This window comes from Lygodium microphyllum, chromosome 23 (assembly GCF_053477565.2).
Source record: "Lygodium microphyllum isolate KBCC chromosome 23, Lygodium_microphyllum_v1.1.10, whole genome shotgun sequence".
Taxonomy (NCBI): Eukaryota; Viridiplantae; Streptophyta; class Polypodiopsida; order Schizaeales; family Lygodiaceae; genus Lygodium; species Lygodium microphyllum.
In genome coordinates this window covers 74398761-74425817 of record NC_141157.1, presented here as the reverse complement: position 1 = coordinate 74425817, position 27057 = coordinate 74398761, and positions in this window count along the sequence as shown.

Here is a 27057-nt window from a genome sequence, read left to right as displayed (position 1 = left end):
TGGAAAAAAGTGTTGCACTCCATGAACCAAGGGTAACTACGATCGCTCCAATTGGACAAGAAGTCCTTGTGGGACACCTCCGATGGAGCTAGCTGATGTATCAAGACCTCAGTTGTCAAATTAGGACCCTGAGCTTGTAGGTTGATCCTCGTGGGGATGGCGAGTACCTTCCATTATGGGGTGGACTCTAGGAAACTTAGACGATAGACCCTGTGCATTCTTGCGAGTGCCAGGCAAAGCCATCTAAGATAGTTCCCCGATGGACCACTAAAACGTGCTACTAGGGAACTGTTAGGTAGGCATGTGACAAGAATCGTTAACTTTGGGGGCCTACAAAGCTAGAAAGCATGATGCCTCCCTTAGAAATTACTCCTTGGCAACTTTATCCCCTAACACATATTTTATTGTTGTCTCCTCCCTCTCCACCCCCACCTTTTCTAATCCTCCATCACAACTTTACCCACCTCTCTCTTCTCCATCTCTTTATCCTCTTCATTGCCTTGTCGAGCCCCACTTATTCCACTTACTCTACCTCCTCTCCACTACCTCATCACCTATCTCTCTACATCTCTACCTTGTTCACCTTTTCTACCTCTTTTCCCTTCCATTCCATGTCTAATTCTCCACTCTCTACACTTAAGCCCTTTCATCATAATCTTCACCCATGATCCCCTCACCACTCTTCCATTCTCCAATCCTTCCTTCCAACTCTCAAGCCCTCTATGTTGAGAAATGAAAAATGATGTATGCTCTAGAAAGAGATGTTTTGAATCCCATATGCACAATGAGGAGAGTGGAACAACCCAACTGCTATAAAGCATTGTACTTGCAAGATGAGTAATGCAATATGATGGTACTTTTGTTCTTTCAGTTTGAGAGTCTCAGTCATTGTCCAACCACACAAGACTGTGTTTATGAGTCCAAGCTAATCAATCTTGGAACCTAATTCACTTGTGTGACATTCTATCTTCAACTCTATGTCTTCATGACTTCACTCTATCTCTTCAAACCACCATAGCCATGCTCTAGATCCACTCTTTTGACATGGTACCAAAGCTTAGATGAGCATTGCCCAACTCAATCTATCTCTCCTCTCTAATCTCTCAAGCATTCACAACTTCAGTCCAACTCAATGCTAGCTTGTGGCCTCATTTTTCATCTCTATCTTCACTCGACAGTTTATGGTAGCCATAGCCAATAGTATCTACTTACCTTGGAGCCTCTGGATCTCCCAAACCAAGAAATATCTACTAAAGCTTCCTTCTAGACATATCCTCTACACCTTAGGGCACTTCTCTATATTATATCACCTCAACATTAGCCCCTCTACAAGAGGCATTGTAGAAAGTCACGCTCGCTGTCCAGAACTGCACTACCTCTAATCGTACTGTTGTTGCTGCTGCACACACAAGCCGTGATTCCCTTTCCAAGCATAGGGCAATCAAAGGTGGGGTAATGAGCTTACTCCCTATCAAAAGACTCACCAATTGGTTGCCTCTACATGCTGCTGTGATAAAAAAACCAATCAAGTCTATTAGAAACCCTAAAGACTCCATAGCCAAAACCTCAAAAGCTTGACTTTTATCTCTAGTTCCTCTCACTAAAGCTATCAATAGTGTTTTTAATCACTGAGCTACAAGCACTAAAGTCTCTAGCAAGTATAAACCTTCAAGAAGAAGATCTAGAGCAACTCACCTGAATTCAAGCAGACCACCTGAAATCAGGCAACATCAAGCTTGAAATCAAGCTAGTATCTCTTGATACTAACCTAGTGCTTCTTGACACCTATGTTTCTTGACACATCCAAGAACAATTCAATTGCTGGTTTTACTTCAATCTTGCAATGACAAACATGAAGAATTTTAATGTGGAATGCCCAACTTGATTAAATCTCTTGTAAGCTTCAATGTCATTGTAAAAGGATAGGCACTGCCTGAGTACACTCATGGTAAGACCCCCTTCAAAATGTCTGAACTTGAGCAAATAGCCAAGTTCAATGGAGAAGGCTTTCATGCCGGGAAGAAGAAGACCATGTACCACCTTATGTGAAAGGACTTGCGGGACCTGTTTGAGGATGATGCATATAGCAAGAAGGAAGATGATGAAGATGGATTCGTTGAAGAAGACCAGCGCAAGACAAAGGAGTGGAAAAAGATGAACAACAAGGCTCTAGACATCATTGCCTAGGAACGAAGTGATGATGTTCTACATAATATCTCTAAAGCACACTTGTTAATCTAAAACTTGTCAACTTAAACTCATTAATCTAGCATGTCAACACCCCTTTTCAACCTCAATGTGTTAAACCAAAACTTGTCAATTTGAACTTATTGACCCCAACTTGTCAATACTAATTTGTTGATCCTAACCTTGTTGGCTTGAAACCACCAATGTTAACTTTCCAATCCAACCTACCAAGCTTAACTTGTTAATCTCAATCCATGAATGTGAAAGGTGAGAATGATTGAAGCTTGCTTGGAAGTGAGCTATGGCAAAGAGCAAGAGCAAGAAGAGAGAGAGATACAAATGGGAACTCCAACATTCACAATGTGTGGCCGGGCCTTCCTTTATTCAAACTTTCACTAAAAGAATAAAGAATAAAGTGGTGGTGATGGGGGCCCACCACTTGCAGTGTGCAATGGCGGGTACTATCAGTGTAGTAATACATGGGTGGCTAGGCAGAGGTGCCTTTACCCCCCAACAACCTCCCACTTGTAGGCGAATCTGCCTTGGTGAGGAGTGAAAAGAAAAAGAAAAGACAATACAATATACACATGTACAACAGGATGAGGAAAAACGTCATCTCATCCAATGCCCATCAATCTCTTGAGGAAGGCAAAGCGCTCAGTAGTGAGGCTTTTCGTGAGCAGATCTACATGATTTTTGTTAATGGAGATATTGACAAGGTCAACAGACTTGTCCTCCACGACCCCACGTATGAAGTGATACCTCACCTCAATGTGTTTCGTTTTCGCATGGAATATCGAATTCTTGACTAGCTGAATAACACTCATAGAATCTAAATGCAGCGTAGGTATAGTATCAACTCGGCAAAGTTACTATATATATATCCTCTACATCATGTGCATTCAAGGCCTATTTCTAAATATCCTTATTTGTGAAATTTTCTTGAATAAAATAGAACCCTTTTCTATTCAAGCTGTAAATAACCCCTTTATATTACACCCTTCTATATGTGAAAAAGGTATAAAAATGGTATTTTAAAAATATCTTATTTTGAACCCATGTGATGCACACATATATTCATGAGTAACTTACCCAAGAGTATCAATCCCAAGGTCATGAACCAAACGGCCCAACCATATGGCCTCCTTCCAAGCCTCAGTGGGCTTCAACATACTCGGCCTTAATGGTAGAGAGAGCCATATACTTCTGAACCCTGGACATCCAAGAAATAGCACCTCCAACATAGGTAAAGACATAGCTGGAAATGGACTTCCTACTATTTGCATGTCCTACATAATCGGAGTTTGTGTAGCCCACAACTCCTGTATCTTGGCTGCCATAGCAAATACACATATCTGTTGTGCTGTGCCCTTTAAGTATCTCATGATACCCGTTAAAACATCCCAATGCTTCTTGCCAGGTGTAGCCATATAGCATGCCACAACACCAACTGTAAAGGCAATATCTGGACGAGTGGCTATCATGGCATACATCAAACTGCGCACGGCTGATGCATAAGAGATCTTGGCCATCTCGCCCTCTGCTCATCCATCTGTGGACAATTGGCCTATGAAACCTTCACATAACAAGGTAATGTATAGCCAATAGGCTTTACATCACGCATGTGGAAACGCTCAAGGAATTTATGAATGTACTCCCTCTGTGAGAGGTAGAGTAGTTCCTGATGCTTATCACACTTAATGCACATACCAAGAATGTGAGAGGCATGGCCCAAATCCTTCATCTCAAAGCTCTTCTTCATCTAAGATTTAAGAGTATCCAGCTCATCATGAGTTTTTCCTGCTATCAACATATCATCCACATAAAGTACCAAAATAAGCAATGAGCCATGATGGGCTTTCTTCCTGTAAAGGCACGGATCCATAGCACTCCTGTTGTATCCCTATGAATGCATAAAGGCATCAAACTTATGATACCACTCCTTAGGTGCCTACTTCAAGCCATAAATAATTTTCTTCAACTTGCACACTAGGTGCTCCCTGCCAGGTTCTGCAAAGCCCTTAGGCTGCTCCATGCATATCTCATCATGCAAATCCCCATGCAAGAATGCAATCTTGACATCCATCTAGTACAAGTCCAAGTCAAGTTGCCTGGCTAAGGCCAAAACCAAGTGTAGGGTGGTCATCTTGACCACAGAAGAAAAGACTTCATCGAAGTCAACTCCATGCTCTTGTTTAAGACCCTTAGTGACAAGTCTTGCTTTTATAGGCCGGCTTGGGGTTTCCAGGGGTACTTTTTAGTTTATACACCCATTTGCATGGCAAAGCCTTCTTGCCCTGAGGCAGTGTAACCAAATCCCATGTCATATTCTTGTGCAACGAGTCTATCTCAGACTGCATAGCCCTCTCCCAAGAGTGACTGTCACCCCTGCACATAGCCTCATCATAGGTGAGAGGCTCTCCTGCAACTGTAACCAAGACATAATGCATCAAAGGCTCAAATCTATCAGGTGGACATCTATCTCTAGTAGATCGATGACATGCATAGTTGTACTAACTGCCTCAACCCAAAAGCTCTATGGTAAGCCTACATGGCTAAGCATACTGCATACATGCTCCTAGATGGTTCTATTCATCTGCTCAGCCAAATCATTCTAGGATGGGGTATAGGGGGCGATCAACTGCCGCTTAATACCCCTCTCATCACATAGTTGCTCAAAAGCACGTGACACATATTCTCCCCCATCGTCAGTCCTAGGGCATTTCAGCCTATGCCCAATCTAGTTCTCGACCAATGCAAGCCATCTCTGAAACACACCCAAGACTTCTGACTTAAGATTAATGGGTTAATCCCAGACTTTACGCGAAAAATCATCAATGAATATCACAAAATACTTTGAACCACCCATAGACTAATAGGGCATGGGTCCACAGACATCTGAATGTACCAATGCCAAGGGCTCACTCATGCATGTCGTACTAGACTTCTTATGCATATTCCTAGTCTGTCTGCCATAAAGACAATGCTCACATGAATCAAAATATATGTAGTCAAGGGGTGGTAAGTACTACAAACTAGAAAGCATTTTCATTCCCTTCAAGGACATATGGCCCAAATGGGCATGCCAAAGAGATACATGTGGGGTGGAACCCACTGACAAAACATGGTCAACAGAGGACCCATCAACTACAAGAGGATATAGGCTACCAGCTTTGGCACCTCTAGCAAGCACAAGTCTACCACGGGTGATCTTCCAGGCAGAATCCCCATATGAAACATGAAATCCATCATCAAGCTGCCTTGCAGACATAAGACTGTGTGTGTAAGTGTAGGTACATGACGTACATTCTGTAACAGAAAAGTACTGCCAGTAGAGAACTGCAACCATACATCCCCAATGCCAACAATAGGAAGTGACCTGTCATCACCCAAGTGAACTGAACCCAAAGGCAGTGCAATAGGAGTGGAACTACTCACAGCATGGTGTAACATGAAATGAAGCACCAAGATCCAAAAGCCAGCACTGCGCATACATAGAGTGAACATCGGTCAATGGCATAGCATCACAAGAACTAGCTACAAGTATGTACTCCCCATGGGAGTCATCAGTCTGCATGACATTTATCTCCTTGATTTTCACACTAGATTTTGTAGGCATAATCCTGCGATCAGAGGACTTTTTACACTCATGACATTGTGGGCGTATATGACCCTTCTTGCCGCAATGATAACATGTCACATTAGCATTTCTCCCAGGAGACTTGTTGCGCGACTTATCACACGCCTTAGACCTAGACTTTTGCGAGTCTCTGCCATGGCCATTCCCATGGTCATTCTTGCCATTACCATCTCTACCTCTAACAATTAAAACATGTGACACATGAGAAGCATCCAAGTTCATACGGTTGATCTCTTCCTGTAGAAGAGCACTCTCTACATCAGGAAAGTTCAAAATAGTAGCAGGAGAATATAAGGCAGTGCGGAATACATCCCATGACTCACTTAGAGTCCCAAGCAAAAACAATGGAGTAGCCTCATCATGAAAGGTAATATATTGCAAAGTCAAGTTCTTGAGAATAGCATGGAACTTACTCAAATGAGCAGACATTTTCATATTCTCCTTCATGCGTAGGTCCATAAGCTACTTCAGCTAATACATTTGACTTGCTGGACTTTTCTTGTCATAGAGGTTCTTAATTTTATCCCAAAGATGCCAAGCACTCTGTGCTTCCTCAACCACATTGTAATGCACCTGTTCAGTGAGAGACAAAACAAGGGTGGACTTGCATAACTCATCAAGCTCATCCCATTCGTCATCATTCATAGTTTCAGGCTACTTTCCATGCATTCGTGGTGGCTTTATCTGCTATTTCTGCACCAATACCTACCAAACTTGGCACTTCCAATAGGCATAATTCGTACCATCAAGCTTAGTGATGTTGAAGATAGCACTGTAAATGGAAGAAGAACCCATAATGCAATCCAAAATAGTGCAAATACTTCAAAGCTCCTTGTTGTTTTCTGTTGTAAATAGCTAAAATACCACCAAAACCAAGGCAAAATGACCACGAAGTGATAGCTAATGATGCTGACCTCCAAGTACCATCAAAAGTACATAAAATCAAGATGATTCAACATGAAAATTACACATCAGTCCATACATAATTGCTTGCTATAATAAATTACAATCAAGTACAATGAGAGCAAACTGTAGGCAAAATCAATGCACCAAGTCAATCACTAACTGTCAAATCATAACCAGCATCAAGCGGGCATAAATTAGCATATAACAGTCATACAAACATTGAGCAAACACCCGAGCATGTCAAACAAATCTGTTAGTAAGTCGACACACCACCTGTGTAATAGGGCAAACTGTACACAACATTGGCAAGGCCTAACACAAAGAGGTGTATGCTCAAGGAGTGTGAAGCCCAAATTATCCCAAGTACATGTATGAATACCACAACATATCAACCATGCAACATCCAAGTGAAGAAGATCCCAGTCGTCGTCTCAGAAGACTCAAATCTCAATAGCATAAACCACATGCTCAATGTCTATCAAACATCCAACGATGCTCCCACTAGCAAAAAATCCATATGGATCAAGTCAAGAAGCTCAAGAAAGGCATATGAGAGCACCAGTGATGAAATATCCAAGGCCACACATCAATAAGACATCATGAGCGTATAGGCTTTGTAGCCTCCAATTAGAGCATCCATAGACATCAACTATATCCCAAATACACTCTAGCAAGCCACGAAATATCCCAAGTAAGTGCCGGGAATCCAGATGCAAGCCAAGACAAGGCACTAGTAGCAATCGGCTCCAAACAATGTAACTAGCATGTAGTAGTGGCATAGGCCAAGCATGTCAAGACCAGTCAGACATAGGTAACATACATGCTATATCTACATCCAAGACGGAGCATCAAATGCATTCCAAAGCCAAGCTGAAGCTCAAATGAAGATCCAGAACCGAAGATAAGCTCGATGTCGTACCCTGAAGGTCAATACTTCATTGCATATCCCAAAGACATAGCCCGAAACCAATAGGCATAACCAAATTGGAGGTAAAATAACCTGTGAACCAAGGTAGCATAAATCCCAACCAACAATGAAGTGTTCACATCCAAATCAAGGCTCATTAGCTCTCAAATATCATATCTGGGCATAAACCATGATGACCAAGCATCAATGCATCCAACAAGACACCCGAATGTCAACAAAGAGCATTATGCATAAGCCGTCCCTGATAAAACCTTACTGCCCAAACAATGTACAATAGTAAATCCTTGCATAAATCGAGTTGTAGAAGCTCAAACCAAGTCCCAAAGCATCTCAAAACATTGGGAAAACATCCCCAAAGCATCTCGACATCAAATACCAAGCCTCAGGAGCATCATATAAGCTAAGAGCATGACATTTTCTTGCTGTAAATCAACTCAGATCTATTGCAAAAAATGCTGATGAATGCCTATTTGGGATGGGGAATTGCATCATCTTGAACTTTGTTGTGAAAGCATACAATCTACAATCATCATGCCATGGGAGTTGAGGAAGATCCTTGCTTAGTGACGATGGTTGTGTATGCTTAGTAGCATTACTAGCATAAATATGAGAGAGAGAGAGAGAGAGAGAGAGAGAGAGAGAGAATGTGTGTGTGTGTGTGTGTGTGTGTGTGTGTGTGTGTGTGTGTGTGTGTGTGTGTGTGTGTGTGTGTGTGTGTGTGTGTGTGTGTGTGTGTGTGTGTGTGTGTGTGTGTGTGCAAATCCACAAAACACATGACAAATGTATTCTACTTTCCCTCACCTCTAGTGAAAGCTAAACTATATATTTTCCTTGTAGTGTACCTCACTTATTCATCCTTATTGCTACACCAACCTACAAATGCTTACACATTTGGTCTATATACCCACTAGGGTTAGTGTCTCATATGCTAATGGTCTTATAGAATATAACAAAAGCACTTTGTAATATTGAGATAAAATCAATATTTGACCATGTGGTTAGTTTCAAGATGCATTAATGAACCCAATATCACAACTTTATGACACTAGTAAAGCTTCCTCTAGGGAATTATGCATATCTTACAATAACATGGAATTCAAATTAGCATAATTACATTCAATGTGACATACATATACACCATTACTACAACTAGAACCAACAACACTACATCTGATGGAAGCCATAGATGGTCTTCATTTGAGGAGAAAACTTTCATAATGACACTTGAAGGATGTCGTGCTATTGTCATTGCCTTGGTTTTGTCCCCTTTACCCTACTCTTATATTCCACCTTACACAAAACTTAGAAGATAAAGTGCACCTTCCACATATTGCCTTGTTTCTTGCCCCTTTACCCTACTCTCCTATTCCACATTACACAAAAATTAGAAGATGAAGTTCACATTCCACATATGAACTTGTTTATATGTGTGGACTTGCAAAGCACACAAATATGTACGTGCATGGAAATATGCAAATTCCATAATGCCTTTTAGGATGTATAGTATACAATATATATGCATGCATGCATGGCAACTTGCAAACTTCACACTTTTTTAGGATGAGTTGGAAACCCTTTCTAAAATTAGGGCTTGAATAAGTAACCAAGCCAACTATGATGCATAAGATGATATGGTTAGTTGTAAAACATATGGATATTTTTACAAAGTGTCTCACACTTATAACATACCATTTCTAGAAAGCCTATTAATATGGATGCATCTTTTCCCTCATACTCTCTTGACTTTATTGTAGAATTATTTATAGACACAACACTCTAAAAGTTTAATTAGATACAATTGTATCAGTAAGCATATGAGAAGCATACCCTCTATGTGGTCCAAGACTGGAATTAGTATTAGCTAATCGTAGGTGCTCCAACATTAGAATCGAACTCATTTTCATCCCATGTATACCTTTTATGTGGTCCAACATTGGAATTGATATTATTTTCAAATCTCAAGTATGTGATATAAGCTTTCCTTAGAGCTCCATCATACGTAATGACGGTTAATCTACAAGTAAAAAGAAAATACCATTGCACATAGCATTTTGTCAATCTTTTGATAAGTGTTATATCACCTAAGGAATAAAGTAAATGAATGCTTGGTTTTACATTGCTATTCAATCTTTGATATCTTTGAATCCATTAGAATTAAAATTTACATATATAAATTCTTTCATTCTATGAGATTTTTCTCCAAGGAAATGGGATTTACATGTTGTGTGTGTATGTGGGTGGGTGTGTGTGTGTGTGTGTGTGTGTGTGTGTGTGTGTGTGTGTGTGTGTGTGTGTGTGTGTGTGTGTGTGTGTGTGTGTGTGTGTGTGTGTGTGTGTGTGTGTGTGTGTGTGTGTGTGTGTGTGTGTGTGTGTGTGTGTGTGTGTGTGTGTGTGTGTGTGTGTGTGTGTGTGTGTGTGTGTGTGTGTGTGTGTGTGTGTGTGTGTGTGTGTGTGTGTGTGTGTGTGTGTGTGTGTGTGTGTGTGTGTGTGTGTGTGTGTGTGTGTGTGTGTGTGTGTGTGTGTGTGTGTGTGTGTGTGTGTGTGTGTGTGTGTGTGTGTGTGTGCGCGCGCGCACGCGCGCACGCGCCCATGCAATGCTGCGTGCGTCCGTGCGTGTGTGCACATGCGTGCACGTGCGTGTGTGCGTGAGAGAGAGAGAGAGAGAGAGAGAGAGAGATTGTGTGTGTGTGTGTGTGTGTGTGTGTGTGTGTGTGTGAAAGGCGATGATAGTTAGTAGCCTTTAAAGCTAGGGCCACCAAAAAAGCATTAATGAGCTGATGGGTATACGAGAAGTTGGACCATTTGACACGACACATGGGTAGAGAGAATATCCAGCATGGTAGTACGCTATATAAGGAAGGGAGGAAGGAGATTAAAGGTTATTAGAGAAAGGGATCAAGTATCCGAGGAGAATTAGGATTTCAAGGTTCAAGGGCTCCTGTGCTAGATTGTTAGATCTCATGTGTTCATTTGACCAATCCTTTGCCTAGCATCCTAAAGTGCTATTTGGTAGTAAAGCTATCACTTGTATTGTCATCGGTCACAACATCTAGCAGTAGTAGTACTACCATCATCTTTACATTCATCGGTTGTCTTGAGTTTATGAAGGTCCTATGATCCCTCCATTGGTTGTCCATGAGTATTATGTTACTATCACTTCTATCTCTACTAAGACAATTTTATTCTTTAATACAACAATATATATTCAAGATTTGTCTATTGTTGAGTACATTTCGTATCCGTTTAGACTATTGTGACTATGTCGAGCTCTAAACACCGGATTTTGGCTGTAGAGTAGGATACTAGTCTCCATCTATGTTGGCTCTAGGTATGACTACACTCCACTTTGTGACAATAGTCCTCAGACCCAATTACACATGGCAACTATGATCATCATTCCTCTACATGCTAAACTAATTGCATATGCATTTGCAAGGTCCACCTAGTGCAATTTGACTCTAGGCCAAGCACAATGGTCTAGGTATGAGAAGCTCCAAAGGATACCATATCCTGAGGCTTCTTCTATCCTCAACAATGATACTTGAGAGCACAACAACCTTCTCCATAGTTGCAAAGGTACCGTTTGCATTTCACTCTCCCAATTGGTAGCGAATATGTACTTCCCCCAATTTCTTCCACTACTCCACTAAACCTAATGAGTCATTTCTTAACTTCTATTGAATTAGTTGTCCCCTCAATACTCCCAAATCCATCTCTTTACTTTTGATTTCATTGACCCATTCACCCAGTTCTTCGTTTTCAAAGTTCTCTACATCTTCTATAATGAATATCCAAATGCATTTATCTATCAGTTTGATGTTGCATACATAGTCATTTTTCTGTGTCAAGTCAATGAGTCTCACAAGGTTGCCATATTTGAATCTTTGATATAGAAAAAGGTTACGACTTGGCTAGCAATAGAGCATGGCTGGCCAACATAGAATGATGCACTCACCAAATTCTGCATTAGATTTGAACTCGATAAAATGGATGCACAAAATCTTGAAAGAATCTACAACCTTAAGTAAGGAGATCGATCAGTCTAGGCATATACTACCAAGTTCACTATTCTGAACAGTACCCAAATGCCCAACCAAGAGATGAGATCTTGAATACACTGTATATTTGTGGTTTCAATAAACCTATCAAGAAAGCATTTGTTTCCAATGACTTGTTAGCTAATAGCATAAATTTAGTCTAACATGGCCCCTCATAATGCTAGGTATTGCTCATACAATGGTAGGTACCAGATTGCCCATCTAGGAGGATGGCAAGATAGTAGAGCATCCCCCTTTGGCCAATGAACTACCATTCTAGCCAATCAAGCTCGTAGATTGGCTATTCTTTACACAAATTAGGAATACTTGACCCAAACCACACAATTTAGTGTATGTTTATTTTATCAGAAAATTTGCTTGTTTTTTACAAATTATGGTCCAAATGAAGTGCACACCATATAAAAATTTGTATGAACCTTTTTTGACAAGTCTTTGAGGGTTGTAAGTGATAATATGCAAAAATCCTAATTAAATGTGGTCGTTATTAATAATTTAAGGCCCAAAAATGTAGTATTTAAGTGAAAAAATAAGAGTTTTTTCCATTTCGGGTGAGAAAATCATGTTCTTATGGAATGAAGTGAAAGATAATGAAGAATCTCAGTAACACTAATCAGGTTGAATCAAAAAATGAAAAAATATTAGTAATTTATTAATAAATAAATAGAGAAAAATCATGAAAATTGAGTTTTAAATGGAAAATATTAGTTTTTGCATATCAAAAAATTACAAAATTTTATAAATGTGTTTGTGGATGTATGGTGGGGCATGAGGTTTAGCCTCAACTTAGTTCCATTTTTATGTTACAGTGCATGATTTGTTACTTTTCGAATAAGAAAATGACATGAAAACACTCTCTACACCTACCACCACAAGCATAACACTTAGTGGTAGGGAGGGGAGGGGTCGTGAGTTGCTGAATGTAGATTGAAATATGATTTTTTGCTAATTCACTTTACATATAGGATATGCTTTTTTTGAAAGGTAAAGAGTTTAGTATCACGAGTATACTCAGTGATGCTCCCTATGCAACGAAGCAAATGCATTAGTATAAAAAGCATGAAGAAAATTGTTTGTGTACTATAATGTTGTTTTGAATAAATAAAAGGCTTGAGTACGATAGCTCATCCACTCTTGCATTGCATTCATTACATGGTATTGAAAATATATATCCTAGATGCATAGCACATGCTTTTATGAATGTTGACCCACATTGAGAGTGTGCTTTTATGAATGTTGACCCACCTCGAATGCTAATCCTAGAGGAAGTAGAAGCTAGCAAACTATTGCTAAACTTGTAGCAATAGAAGGGAACACACCAAGTATTTCAACTATTTCAAAGTAGTCTAAAGTATCAATTAGATGGGGACCAATGAATATTAGTATTCCACTAGGAAATCTCTTGAATCCTAAACCAACTTTCAAGGATCACCTATTGAAGATGATTAAGCAAGAGTACCCATTATGACCAAAAAGCTAAGTAGTCACTATGAGTGCTAATGCTTTGAAGGTAACAGTTCCAAAAATCCAACAAGAGCCAATGCCATCAAGCCCCTTATCTAATTCAACCATTCTGATTATTCATGTTCGGTGCAAGAATTAGAGTATCCACAACATCCTACTTGCTAGTGGATCCACTGTCAATATCATCACATTGGCAACTTGTCAAGAATTAGGATTGGTGGATTGGGAACCACTCCCATTTGTAGTAAGAATGGCCAATCGACAAAATGGGTAAGAACTCTTGGTGTCATATGCTCTGTACTTCAAGAAATTTCTATAATTCAATTCTTGGTTTCTTTAGTTGCCTTGAATATGGAGCATGCTAGGAAGAATACTTCCTATTTTTGGAAAGATCTTGGCTATGTGAAGCAAGATTCAACCATAATTGGGATAAAGATAAACTTACAATCCATAGGAATCAACATAAAGTGACTATGTTCCTAACCAATGTTACACCACCTATGCCATAATACAAACCAATTGTCGCTAAAATACTTAATATGGTAGAAGGCTTAAGTGATGATGAGGAAAAGGAATTTTTGAAGTCTAATGAAGATTTAGAGTCTTGTGTCTCATTGATGTGTTGCGGACTAGTGAATGGTACATGTAGCCATAAAGTTTGCAGCCCAAAACCTCAAAGAAAAAGGAAGAGGATAATACTCTCAAGAGTTTTGGAATCCAAAACCCAAACTGTGAAACCAAAAATACTAATGTTTATCACATTTTTGAAGCAAGAATAAATGAAATTCTAAGAAATAGTGTGAGTTTGAGGCTCAAATACAGAAGGCCACAAGGGTGAAGGAAGATGAATTAGACAATGTTTCTTGGTTCGAATAAAAAACCTATAAAGATTAGTGCCCAACTACTTTTGATAGCAACTCATCAGTTTCCTAACTGAGTTTAAGGATGTTTTTGCCTAGGAATACTCAAAGATGAAAGGATTGGATCCTAGATTTTAACAACACCAAATTCCTTCAAAACTATATGCTATTCCAATTTGGATGTAGCACTATCAAATGAACCCTCACATGACCAAACAAGTCAAAGATGAGTTATATTGATAACTAGAAGTTGGGTTATCGCTTGAATAAATTGAGTAGATTGGATCTCCTTGATTTTCATAGTCCCTAAGAAGAACAAAAAGCTGCAAATATGTGTGGACTATAGAAAGCTCGATATATCCACAATCTTGGATTTCTTCCACATTCCCTATTTGGAAACTATATTGGATGAAGTGGCTAGCCATGAGACATACTCTTTTCTTGATGGTTTTAGTGGCTACAACCAAGTTTAACTTTCCCTAGAAGATCAATCTAAAATAAATGTTATCACAGCCTTGTCACAGCATGGGGTGTGTATGTTTGTACAGTGATGTAGTTTGGTCTCAAGAGTACTACAACCTCTTTTCATAGAGATATGCAAGAGATCTATGGGCCTTATTTAACTAATTTTATGAAAGTCTTTCTAGATTATTTTAGTAACTTTGGAAAAGCAATGCTCCATTTGATGCACTTCCATCTTTGCCTCACACGTTTCTAGAGGTAAGATTAAGTTTAAATCCTCTAAAATGTGTGTTTGTTGTTAGAGGAGGCATTTTACTGGGCCACATTATTTCTCAAAATAGTGTTTATTTCAATCCCACCAAGGTGGAAACAATCATTCAAGCCATAATATTGGATTCACCATCTGTGCTACTCTAATTCTTGGGCCAAATTTGATGGCATAGCCACCACCTGTGACTTTTGGCACGCTTGGTTGTCTCCTTGAATAAATTGGAACATATGGCCAAACCTATTTATCAATGGAATGAAGATGCCAACTTAGCATTTTGTTACCTTAGACTATTACTTTCCAAACCCCCAATCATGAGTCCACTAGATTGGGCAAAAACCTTTCATGTATTTGTTGATGCCTTTAACGTGGCTATAGGTAGTGTACTTATGCAAAAATATGCCAAAGAATGGTTTCTTCTAGTCTTTTATATAAGCAAAAGATTGTTCAATGTAGAAAGAAACTATTCAATCACAAAAAGAGAATGCCTTGGCATGATCTATTCAATCAAGAAGTTTTGGCATTATTTTACTAGGCATGCTTTTGTTTTTCATGTAGATCATTTAGCTTTCATCTATTTGGGCAAGTAGCAAAATATAATTGGGTGACCCACTGGATGGATTCTTATACTACAAGAGTCTAAATGCACAATAATACATTGAATTGGAACCAACAATATAGTTGCCCACTTTCTATCCCACCTTGATTCGAGAGAACCTCCAACTGGTGTCAAAGATGAATTCCTAGATGTATAATTAATTGCACCAGTGGAGCCAGGGTCACCAAACCCTCTATGGTCATTATATGAAGAAATGATGGCCTTCGTGAAGATTGGAGTGCCTCTCCCCCATCTCCAAAAGCATCAATGGAAATGACTAGCCCTTCAAAGCTGGTGTTTTGAGGTTATTATGGGCCAATTGCATTAATACACTCTCTTTGAAATGTTATCAAGAGTAGTACTTCCAATGCAGTAGTGTGCCATCTTAGAGGAAGCTCATCAAGGGATTTTGTAATATCTCCGCACAATAAAAGTTAGTTGGTTGGTTCGTAAGTTAGTTAGTCAATTAATAAGTTAGTAAGATTACTAACTAAAGACTAACTAAGGTAAAAACTAAGTAACATTAATTATTGATAATTTTTATTTAATTTAAAATATTTTATTTAGAAAAATCAAGAGTCGTAAATTCGATATTTTTCTCGAATTGGCAAAGACCGTAGCTACCCTTCACGTAAATTACAACGTGAATGAGACTTATGAGTTATATTAATCACTAAGTTCATGTGTATAGTTTGGAAGGTCCAAAAACATTAGATTTTGGGCAAATCTAGTATATTTTAGATATTTTAGATATTATCCTGAAAAAAGATATGGAGATTTTTAGAATTGGATGTCATTTAAAAGAAAATACAAGAGATATTTTAGTTAGTTTGAAGATTTTATAAAAAGAAAAATAAAGAAAAGTGACTGGCGAAATCGCGCGCGCCGCGATCGCAGTTTATAGGCAGTAGACAGCACTTCGAACAGAGAAAAGAAGAAGGAGTGAACTGAGAGCTTTCTAACCAAGTGTCTTGAAGTTTTACCCCCCTTTTGGAGGCAATGGAACCATCAGATTTATGATCTGAGCATCAAATCACTAATCTTTCCAAGATCCCCCTCCACAAAGAGCTCCACTCCTCAACCACAAGCCCTCTTCTCTAATTCACTATAAATATGAGGCATGGGAGAGGAATAGAAGGAATAAGGAGACCCCGAGAGGCTGCGAGAGAGAGGTAGAGAGAAGGATACCCCTCCAAGAGATTGTGAGGAAGAGCTTGAGAGAGAGAGAGAGAGAGAGAGAGAGAGAGAGAGAGAAGAGTCACCCCGAGAGGCTGCAAGGAAGAGAATTAGCTCAATTCCCTCTATCTCGATCCTCGACTTAACCAACTTCTCTTACGATCTCCCATCTTGAATCTATTCTACCTTCTTAATCTTTTGAGTCTACCTGCGGACGATGGCCTCCAAGCGAAGAATGTCGTGTGTGGATGACAATCCCACAACCAATAACAAGGCTTCGAGCAAAGGCATCACTGTCAATCCAACTATAGTTCCGGTTGTAAGTAATGTATTTTCAAGTTGATAGATGCTTGCTTTGATTCTCGTATGAGATACGTTAAGCCCATACTATTGCACGAGTATAGGTCATGGGAAAGGATAAATTTCATCTCGCTTACTCGAAAGATGGAGTTTGTAAAGTGCATATATCAAGGGAAGATAATTGCACCTAGTTACATATGACTTATTTGCTAGTAAAGCAATTACAAGGAAGAATTAGTCAAGCGTTATGAATGGCATAGTAGTCAAAAGAACGACATTAAAAGATTGGGCATATAAGTGCTAGATTAAAGTATAGTCAAGGGTTATAGATAGCATAATTGCTAAAAGAATATGACATTAAGAATCATGAATGGAGAAGTACTAGTTTAAAGTTTAGATACTTCAAAAGTACTTAGCCTAACAGGCCAAATACTAAGAAAAACTAGATTCTAGGTCAATGCGAGGCCTATTGGAGTCTAATTACTTGAGATCATCTCGCACTTATCTTATCAAGTATTTATATGTTATGCCTATAACATGTTTGATATATGAGGATAAATTTCTATTTGCCTCATGACTTGACTAAGAGCTAGTACAAGAAATTAATCATAAGGGTTAAAACTAAGATATCTTGAGATCCGTCGGATAACGATGACTTTTGCTAATCCAAACTCAGGGTTGGGTTATCAATCAAGGTAAGTGACCTATAGAACTTACATCATGAATAGTGTTTGAACCCTTAACATATACCCTAGCCGAAGGAAGGAAGTGTTAAGAACATTTTTGCATAATATTGCTCTTAGATCCCAAGGGGAAGAGCAATTATGCAATGGAAAATATTATTTCATCTACTCTTGCATTGTTTTGGAAAGAATGCAATTGGTTTTGTTGGTTGATCAAACAATATCCTAAATGCTTTTACATTCAACTGGTTGTTAGTTGTTGTTTGGATGATTATTCCAAGTGCTTGTGATTTATGGTAAATGCATGGCAAGGGTCTGTGATGACAAGACGCCATGGGAATAAAGGAATGCTTTCTTGGAAAATGATATTAGGCTGAATGCCTTGTTTGTGCCTGATTCTTAAAGGATTTCATTAAGGAAGGATATATTGTACGGGTGGATCACCTCCATGGTCGCACCGCGTATTAACCCGAGAGGGCACTACTCGATTCATGGGCCGAAGGTCGAGTGGTGACAAGGCCAACCACGGGAATGATGTTTCGCTCCTAGACAGCTTGCGGGTCAGTTGGAGCTCTGGACACCCCTTGCTAGGTCTAGAATGGAGCTGAAGACCTCCGTGGCCCCCAACATCTGGGCATGTTGCGAGAACTTATTGTAGATAAAGGATTGAGTTTTGCTGCCATGTGAATTGGACCAGTTACTTCTGCAGGGCAGAAGGGATACTTCTGTTGGACAGAAGCGAAATATAATTTCTCCTGTATGGGCGGGAGACAAAGATTAACTTGAAGATAAGTTAAGGAACTTGTTTGATCTTGTTTGTCAATAGATTGCTTTGCTCTGTTTTCGTGTCTGTGCTATAATTTACGCGAACGAACCTTGTTCCCTAAAAGGCTTAATTAATGAAGCTGATTTTAAGTGTCACACATAAATGTGGTAGGACCTAATTAGAAAACTAAAGCTATTAAGGGAAGCGGGTGGGCGGAACCCCCGACGGGTCCGTCCTATGGCAGGGTGGTCCCAGAGAACTGGGAGGCTTCTCACAAGATTTTATCGTCATTCGACCTTTAGGTATTGATAGGTTAGAACCCGATTCATGCCGTTTTAGGGGACCGGAATGGGACTATGCCCTATGGGCAGAGAGGTTGAGCAACGCATCCCTCTCATTTCCCATTCTCTTTGAACCAAGTGCGGCATAGATCTGCTTCGGGTTGGGTATCTCTGCGTAAACTAGGATGTCTAATACGCGACGCTAGAATGCTAACAGGAGACCTTGACAACTAGGAACCCAAATTTCAGGTCGATCCTAGTGGGTTCGGTCGTGAATGTTCCATTGCAAGGCGGATTCGGGAAACCCTAGGCGACAAAACTCGAAACATTCCCTGGGAGTGCCGGGCAGCGACGCTTAGATTCGTTTCTCGATAGACCGCTAAAAGAGTGCCTGGAAAGCCGATGGGCAGGCACCTCACAGATTTCTAGTAGCCACTTCACTGTTCAAGTATAAAAATCTACAAAATCCAGTAAGCTGGCTTGTGGTGGCCAACCACACATTATGATGTCCACAACTAGGTCCAGCACTATGATTCTTTCCAAAGATACTAGAAACCACTTGCCACTCCAATCAATCCTACCTTTGGAGCCCTTCCAAAAATGGGATCTAGACTTTATTGTGTCATGAATCACGTGGTGAGGATACTTGCTTAAGTGAGTTGCTATGCCAAACACACACCATATACATAAGAGGAAGCTCACTCAATAACACAAGAAAAAATATGGAGGTCAAAACATTTTCTTGCTAGTGATTTATTCTTATTTCTTACACAATACAAATACCAAGCTCATCATCCAAACTCTCTGAAGCATTGGAATCTCCATCAAATCCCAAATGACTAGTAGATGCATCATTACCATCCGATACTTTCTTCTTCCCTTTGTATTTACCTATGATTTGCATTTGAAGATGTGAGACTACTACTTAGTCTCCCAGACCAAGGGCTAACTATAGATGTAGTACCAGATGATGTTTCTAGTTCACTAAGGCTCCGTGATTCTTTCTTTTTTTCTTCATATGACTATCATGATCATCATCCAATGCATCACCACTAGATGCATACCAATTTCTCATCTCATCAAAAACAATATGATTGCTCACTATGAACTCACCTTGACAATATTATAGCAATGAAACTCTTTCTATTCTAAAGAATATCTAATTAAAATACATTTTTAAGCCTTTGGATTAAGCTTCTTTCACATCTCATCTAGCACATGAATATATGCAATACAACCAAACACTTTCAAGTGTGATACGTCAGCCTTCTTGTCTGTAAAGCATTCTCTTAAAGGGTCATCCTATGAGTTGCAAATGTGGGAGATCTATTCATAAAATGGATAGTAGTATGAACAACTTCAAATCAAAAGTATTTTGGCATATTCTTTTCAACCATTAATGCTCGTGGAACTTCTGCAATATTTTTATTTTTCCTTTTTGCAATCCCATTTTACTTTGGAGTAAACTTAAAAGTAAACTATCTCTTTATCCCATGAGATCTCAAAAGGTCACTAAACTCATTAGAGAGGTACTCTCCCCTTCCATCTAACCTCAAGCACTTAACTTTCAAGTCAATTTTTGTTTCAAAAGCAATTTTGAAGTTTTAAAGTGTGTAAATACATCACTCTTTTTCTTCATGAAATATATCTATAGCTTTCTTGAATAATCATTAATAAACATGATAAAATATTTGCTACCACCAAGAGATATATTTTGTGTAAGCCCCCAAACATTTGTATGCACAACATCAAGTATATTTCTTCTCACATCTCTATCATACAAAAAAGATTGCCTTGCTTGTTGACCAAATTGATATGCTTCATGCACACTTAATGAAATTCTACAACTTTAAAAGTAAGAAACCCGTAATCACCCCTTGGATCTACATTAATTTCAGCCTTTGCACAACTATATGTCCAATAAATTTGTGCCATATTTGAATGTCTATAACCGCTTCACTTCCTTTAGCATACATAGCAGCATTCATATAGCAAGAATTCTAGTATCTAAAGCGAATATACGATCAACTCTACTTTCTTTTGTGACCAACTTGCACTTATCATTAAAATATTTCACAAAGTAGTCTTTTGCATTTAATTAAACCTACAGTCCTTGCTCTACCATTTGACCACCAATAGATACTAAGTTCTTTGTGATGGATGGTATATCTAATACATCTCACACTTTCTTTGTCTAACCATCATACAAGAATAAGGGAACCTTTTCAATGTGTGAAGTTGGGTTACATGATTCATCACCCATCTACACATAATCTAGATTTTGTAAATCTTACATCTGTCTAAACCATTCAGCATGATTAGTCATATGATTAGATGCACCTCAATCACCATACCATACATCATTATGTGCCCCCTTTCTTGTAAGATCATTCATCTTGAACTATTTTTTTAACTTGCTTTATTATTTATCACCAATATGTCCCATACTACAACCTCTTAAAGAGGATTTGCCACTTCTCTTTCTTAAACTTGAGTGAAATGCTTGATCTATTTACTAATCAGGAGAGAGACTAACTCATCAAAATATGAAAATAGCTTTCATACATACACAGAAGTAACAAAAGATTTCCAAGCCATTTCATTATTAAGACCACCCAAACTAGATGATACCAAATCATCATTATTGGGCATTGCATCAATCACTACCAAAGCATTTGCAATACTTCTCAGCTAACATATATTTTTCCTTCTTTAAAGTATTCAACTCTTGCTTAAGATGTGTAACATGTCCATCGAGCTCATTCCAAGGTGCCTTAAGATGTGTAACATGTCCATCGAGCTCATTCCAAGGTGCGCATTTTGTAGTCCATCAATAGATTTTCCAAATGATGTTGCCTAGCACTTCCTTGGAATATCACGGGATTTGTCACTTAGACCCTACTGAGTCTACATCGCAATGGAAGATTTCCAGCCAACCCACTAGGATCGACCTCGATTCTTAGTTCCTAAAATCAGATGGGTCTCCTAACAGCCAGCTAGTGTCAGTATTTTGAGTTTCCACTTCTCACAAAATCACTCAAACTAAAAAGAAAACTTGCCATCACACTTGGTTCAAAGAGAATGGGAGACAAAGGGGAGTGCAGCCCATCAACCCTCCTGCCCATAAGGTAAAATCCCATTCTAGCCCCCTAAAATAATGCAAGTCTACCTAGCAACTAGTTGGTCATTTTATCATTTTCCAATTTCTATCGCAAATTTAGAAAAGCTCTCAGTTAATCGAGACCACCCTACCCGTCAAGGGTCATGCCCACCTGCTGTCCTTTGGTGACGGTGTCATTTTTAGTTTTTTAATTACCTACAACACATTTGTTGAAATATATGCAACTAGCTTCCTTAATTAACCCATTAGATCATAGGTTCCTTTACATAATTTATCTTATGAATACACGTACAATTCAAACAATCCTTGAATATAATAAACTCCTTTATTATATTGAAAATTTATTACAAATTCCATCTTTTTGTCTCTACGAAAGATATACAGAATTCCATGAGGGTATTTTGCCCCCCCCCCCCCCCCCCCCCCCCCCGCACCAAGATTCCACCCTTGTAACTAGTATTAGGATTCCAAGATCCCATCCTGGGTCACAAAGGGGCTCCCCAAATTCTAGGAGTAATGCAAAATTTATAGCCAGAGTTCCCCTTGGCACCCACATTACCTACTACCCGAGACTATCCCTACAAACAGACCTTTTGCTACGGAGTTGGTCTAAGCCTCTCGAAGCGATAACCATGACCTCCTTGGATTAGGGTCTCGTAGCTAGCTTGGGAATAGCCTAGCAGGATCTTTCTTTTTTTCCTGTTTGTCAATGTTTTCAAATCAGAGATCTAGATTCTAGCAAACATAGACAATCTTTTCTATAACTACATTCAAGCATATACCATTAATGCAATGACAATCACAAATTGTGCAGCTCACATCTTCACATAACCAAGGTAGACCTTACCCTAAGATAACCTTAGAATCTAATGAGGATTCTCCTCCCCATAAAGAAGTATTGAGTACATCTCTTTCAACTTATTATGCAAGGCATGAGTTTCCCACTTAGGGCTAACTTACCCAACATAAGTGATACCTTTGCATAAACTATTTTTGAAGAATATTCAATATCCTTCCATTTCAACTTTGGGGTTTGTAGGTAATAGGTTAGACTACTAGAATGGTCTAAGTTGTTCTTTAGATTTTTGGATCCTATCCAATATTTCCTTAGCATTGAACTATCCTAAGGAATAGTGATTTTCCTTTAGTTGGTAACTAGAAAAATGCAACTACGAGATAGCCTAACGAGACAATTTACAAGGCTACTAAATATACCTTTACTTTTATACAACAAAGCATTATTCAATACTTAATCTTGTCACGTTCGAAAATAGATATATTGAGCTATTTTACTTTAACTTTACAATAAAATAATCTCGAGTGCACATATAGTCCTTTACTCATTTCACGCAATGCAACTAGAAAGTCTTTTTGTGTGCTAGCTAATGCATAGCTTGCAGTTCTACTCACAATATCCTATCACATAGATCATTCCATAATACTAAGCTCTTTGTTTATGCAACCATCTACATAATCTACCTCATAGTTTAGTATCTAGTGTAGTTTTCTACTTCATAACCTATGCAATATCCACCTACAACTATTTCTATAATGATTCTAAGGATTATAACCTTGACTAATCTTTTCCATGACATGTAACTACAAATCATAGGTAGTAGTTATCAATAATTTATGCATACACTAATGCACATTCTAGATAAAAGCTATCATTTCATGTAAGTGCAAGTATGGAAGCTAATATTTTATGTACTTAAATTTCATATGGATGTTGTCCATGCAATCTAACAAGTAGTTCATGCACTATTTAATGCAAAAGCTTAACATTTTATGTAAAATTTGGCAAAAACCTTATTGTTTTATGTGGCAATATGAAAACAGTTCCATTGATAACTATAATCCTAGTAACCTCGAGCACTACTGCATCTTTGGCAACACCCATTTCTTGGCTAGTTGCGCTAGTTCTCGTGGACCTTACACCTTGTCATGACAATAGATATATTGACTTGAGATGGGAGAGAGTGAGAGAAGATTACCTTGTAACATGCCCGCTCCTCAAATCGTGGGACACGTCTTAGTAGTCCATTGAGAGATATATCTAGAAGACGCCGCCCAGCACTCCCAAGGAATGACACAGGGTTTACCAACTAGGGTCTATCGAGTCTGCCCCGCAATGGAACTAATCTGTCTGTTCCCACTAGGATCAACTTGAAGCCCGGGTTCCTAGTCAACATTGTATAAGGCCATAGACCGACTTTTTCCTAACATTTCTCATTATCATTTCCTTTGAGGAAAGCTCTCGGCTAACTGAGACCACCCTTCCGTAGGATAGACCCATCGGTCCACCCACCACGCTTCCCTCGGGGGTTGTTTTAGTTATCTAATTACCTACCACGTTATGTTCGACACATAAAAGTAGCTTCCTTAATTAACCCGTTATTCACAGGTTCCTTTACGTAATTTAGGGCACAGACACGAAGACAAGATAAAACAAGATCAAACACTTCCTTAACTTATCTTCAAATTAATGTTTGTCCCCAGCTCATACAGGAGAATTAAGTGTTCCTTTCTGCCTCCGCAGAAAAATCCTTCCATTTCCTGGCAACAAAACCCAAAGGTTTATTCTACCAAGATTCTGCCTTGTAACTAGTATCAAGGCCTCAAGATCCCATCTCGAGTCACGTAGAACACTTGTGTAGGGCCCGGAGGCATTAGGATTTATGGCCAGAGCCCCCACTAGTACCCAAGCGTCCTCCTACGCCAAATGATTTCCACAGAGATACCTCTTGCGGCGGGTTCGGTCCACATTCCCGGTGCAGATGCATAACCCCCTTGGTTAGGGTTTGGTGGCTTGCAGTGGGTAGGTAGTGCCATCCTTCCTTAATTATCCCTTTAGGAAATCAACCATAGCTGAAGCAATCAGAATAGTAACAATTGCTAGGGAAAACATCCCTTTCTTTTCCATGGCGATCAGTTATCTCAGACCCGGCCATGAAATCATCAAACACTCCCCACTTGGGTTAACATTCCAAAACCACATTAACAAACAGTTGAATGCACAACCTCTTGCTTCAAGGCCTTGCAATCCCATTGCATGCACAATTAGAATTTTAACTGGATGTATCAAAACACTTGCTTAACCTTTTCAAACCGTCAAGCATAACTTGGGTCAACAATCCATTTAGGGTTAGGTCACTAGCTTCAACTAAGCTAGGGGCGTATCCATTTGCGATAATCCACAGCAAGATCGATGAAACAATTCACATGCAATTTATACCTATTTCTAATGCCCCGGATTGCATGTGACTTGCGCCTATGAAAGTCTAGGGTTTTGTCTAACGATGCAACTGTATCTCATGAACAGAAATTAACATTTCATATGTTTCTTTTAACCATGATTGCGAAACGTGAATTCTAAATGACTATTCATGTACTAAACTGGTTAAAAAGCTATCATTTTATGTGAAGTAAGGTGATAACCCCATCATTTTATGTGAGTAAAGGCTATCATTTCATGTGAGATAAGGTGATAACCTTATCATTTTATGTGAATTTCAAACTCTTCCGTTCGTGCATGCAACTTAGTTCTTAGAGTAAACAAAACCTTATGCATGACATTAATCCTTTCATCCCTTCCACGAGAAGTAATTCCTAAATTAATTTTTTAACGCTTAGAACCTGGGCCTGATTTGTGTGTGTTGCGTTGGTCGTTCCGCTCGCCTCTCCAGCATTACCGGTGGCTTGGACGCCTATGCTTCCCGTGACTTTCTTCCTGGGATCCATTCGCCCTGCAGAGATTGGGATGTCCAGACCTTAACGGTTTCGGTTTGGCACGTTCGGTTGGGAAAGATCGCTAGATGGTTCATTGCTAAGAGATTGGTTTGGGTGACTTGTGGTGGTTACTCTCTCTCTCTCTTCTTCTTCTTTTTTCTTACTCTCCTACTCTCTCTCTCTCTCTCTCTCTCTCTCTCTCTCTCTCTCTCTCTCTCTCTCTCTCTCTCTCTCCTTCCTTCTCTTCTTCTACTACCTCACTCCTCTCTCCCTGTAACTCTTCTTATTCTTTTTCTACCTCTCTCCTTCTCTCCTTCTCTTCTTCTCCTTCTACTTCTCTTCCCTTCTTTTCTTCTCTTTCTCGCTCCTTTTTCTATTCCTTCTCTCCCATTACTTCCCTTTTCTCTACCAGTCCTTCTTCTCTCCTCCTTCTCTCTCCCTCTTCCTCCTCTTCTCTCTCTTTCTTCTTTCTCTTCCCTCTCTCCCTCCTTCTTTCTTTTCTCCCGCTACTTCCCTTTTTCCTACCACTCCTTCTTCTTCTCCTTCTACTTCTCTCTCCCTCCTCCTCCTCTTCCCTCTCTCCCTCCTTCTTTCTCTTCCCTCCTTCTCCTTCTTCCCCTCTTTTTTCCTTCTCTCCTACTCCTTCTCTTCTTCTACTACTCTCCCCTTCTTTTCTTCTCCCACTACTTCCCTCTCCCACACCTTCTTTTCCTCTCTCCTTCTCCTTCCCTCTTCTTTTCTCCTCCTCTTCTCCCTCTTCTTTTCTCCTCCTCTTCTCCCTCTTCTCCTCCTCTCTCTCTCTCCCTCTCTTCTTTCTTATTCTCTTCTCCTTCTTTTCTTCTTTCTCCCTCCTCCTCCTCTTCTTCTCCCTCTCCCGTGCCACTCCTCCTTCAACCCTTGTCCTCTCCTCCTCTTCTTCTCCCTCTCCCGTGCCACTCCTCCCTCGACCCTTCTCTTCCTAACAGGGATCACATGGGAAGGGGCTGCTAAATCGGACGCCAGGGGGAAGGGCCTATTTCTCACGGCCAGCAGGGGGAGGCCCGTCTACCCAGAAGATGGGGGGGGGGGGGGGGGTAGTGGTCCGCTGCCACCTGGGTTGCATGCCCCTCCCCTTCTTCCACATTACTCCCTCTCCCTCTCTCCCCAACGTACTGTCAGGGGGGGAGGGAGGGAATGGGGAAAAGTTTTTTTAAATTTTTTTTAAAAAGGGGGAAAATGTTACATGCCTGGTCAATGATTGAGAGAGGCTAAGCTAACTCTCTCTTTCACTAACTCTTTGTTCTCTCTCTCTCTCTCTCTCTCTCTCTCTCTCTCTCTCTCTCTCTCTCTCTCTCTCTCTCAGCATCTTCCTTGTCCATTTTTTAGTGGGAGGGGTACGCCTTTATATAGACAAAAGGGAGTACGTGCTACCTCTTCCTTCCCTTCTCTTTCTTGACCCTGTTAGTCATGATAACTCCTTTCTTAGTTTAGATTGGGAGCTTCTTCTTTTTTACGCGTCGATTAGAATGGTGACAATGATGTCCGTGATGATGGACGATCGTGGCGATTATGGGCACGGCTTGTTTGTCATGCAGATCAGGAGAGGTGGTGGCCTTTTTAGTGATGATTAGTCTAATTATAACATTTTATTACT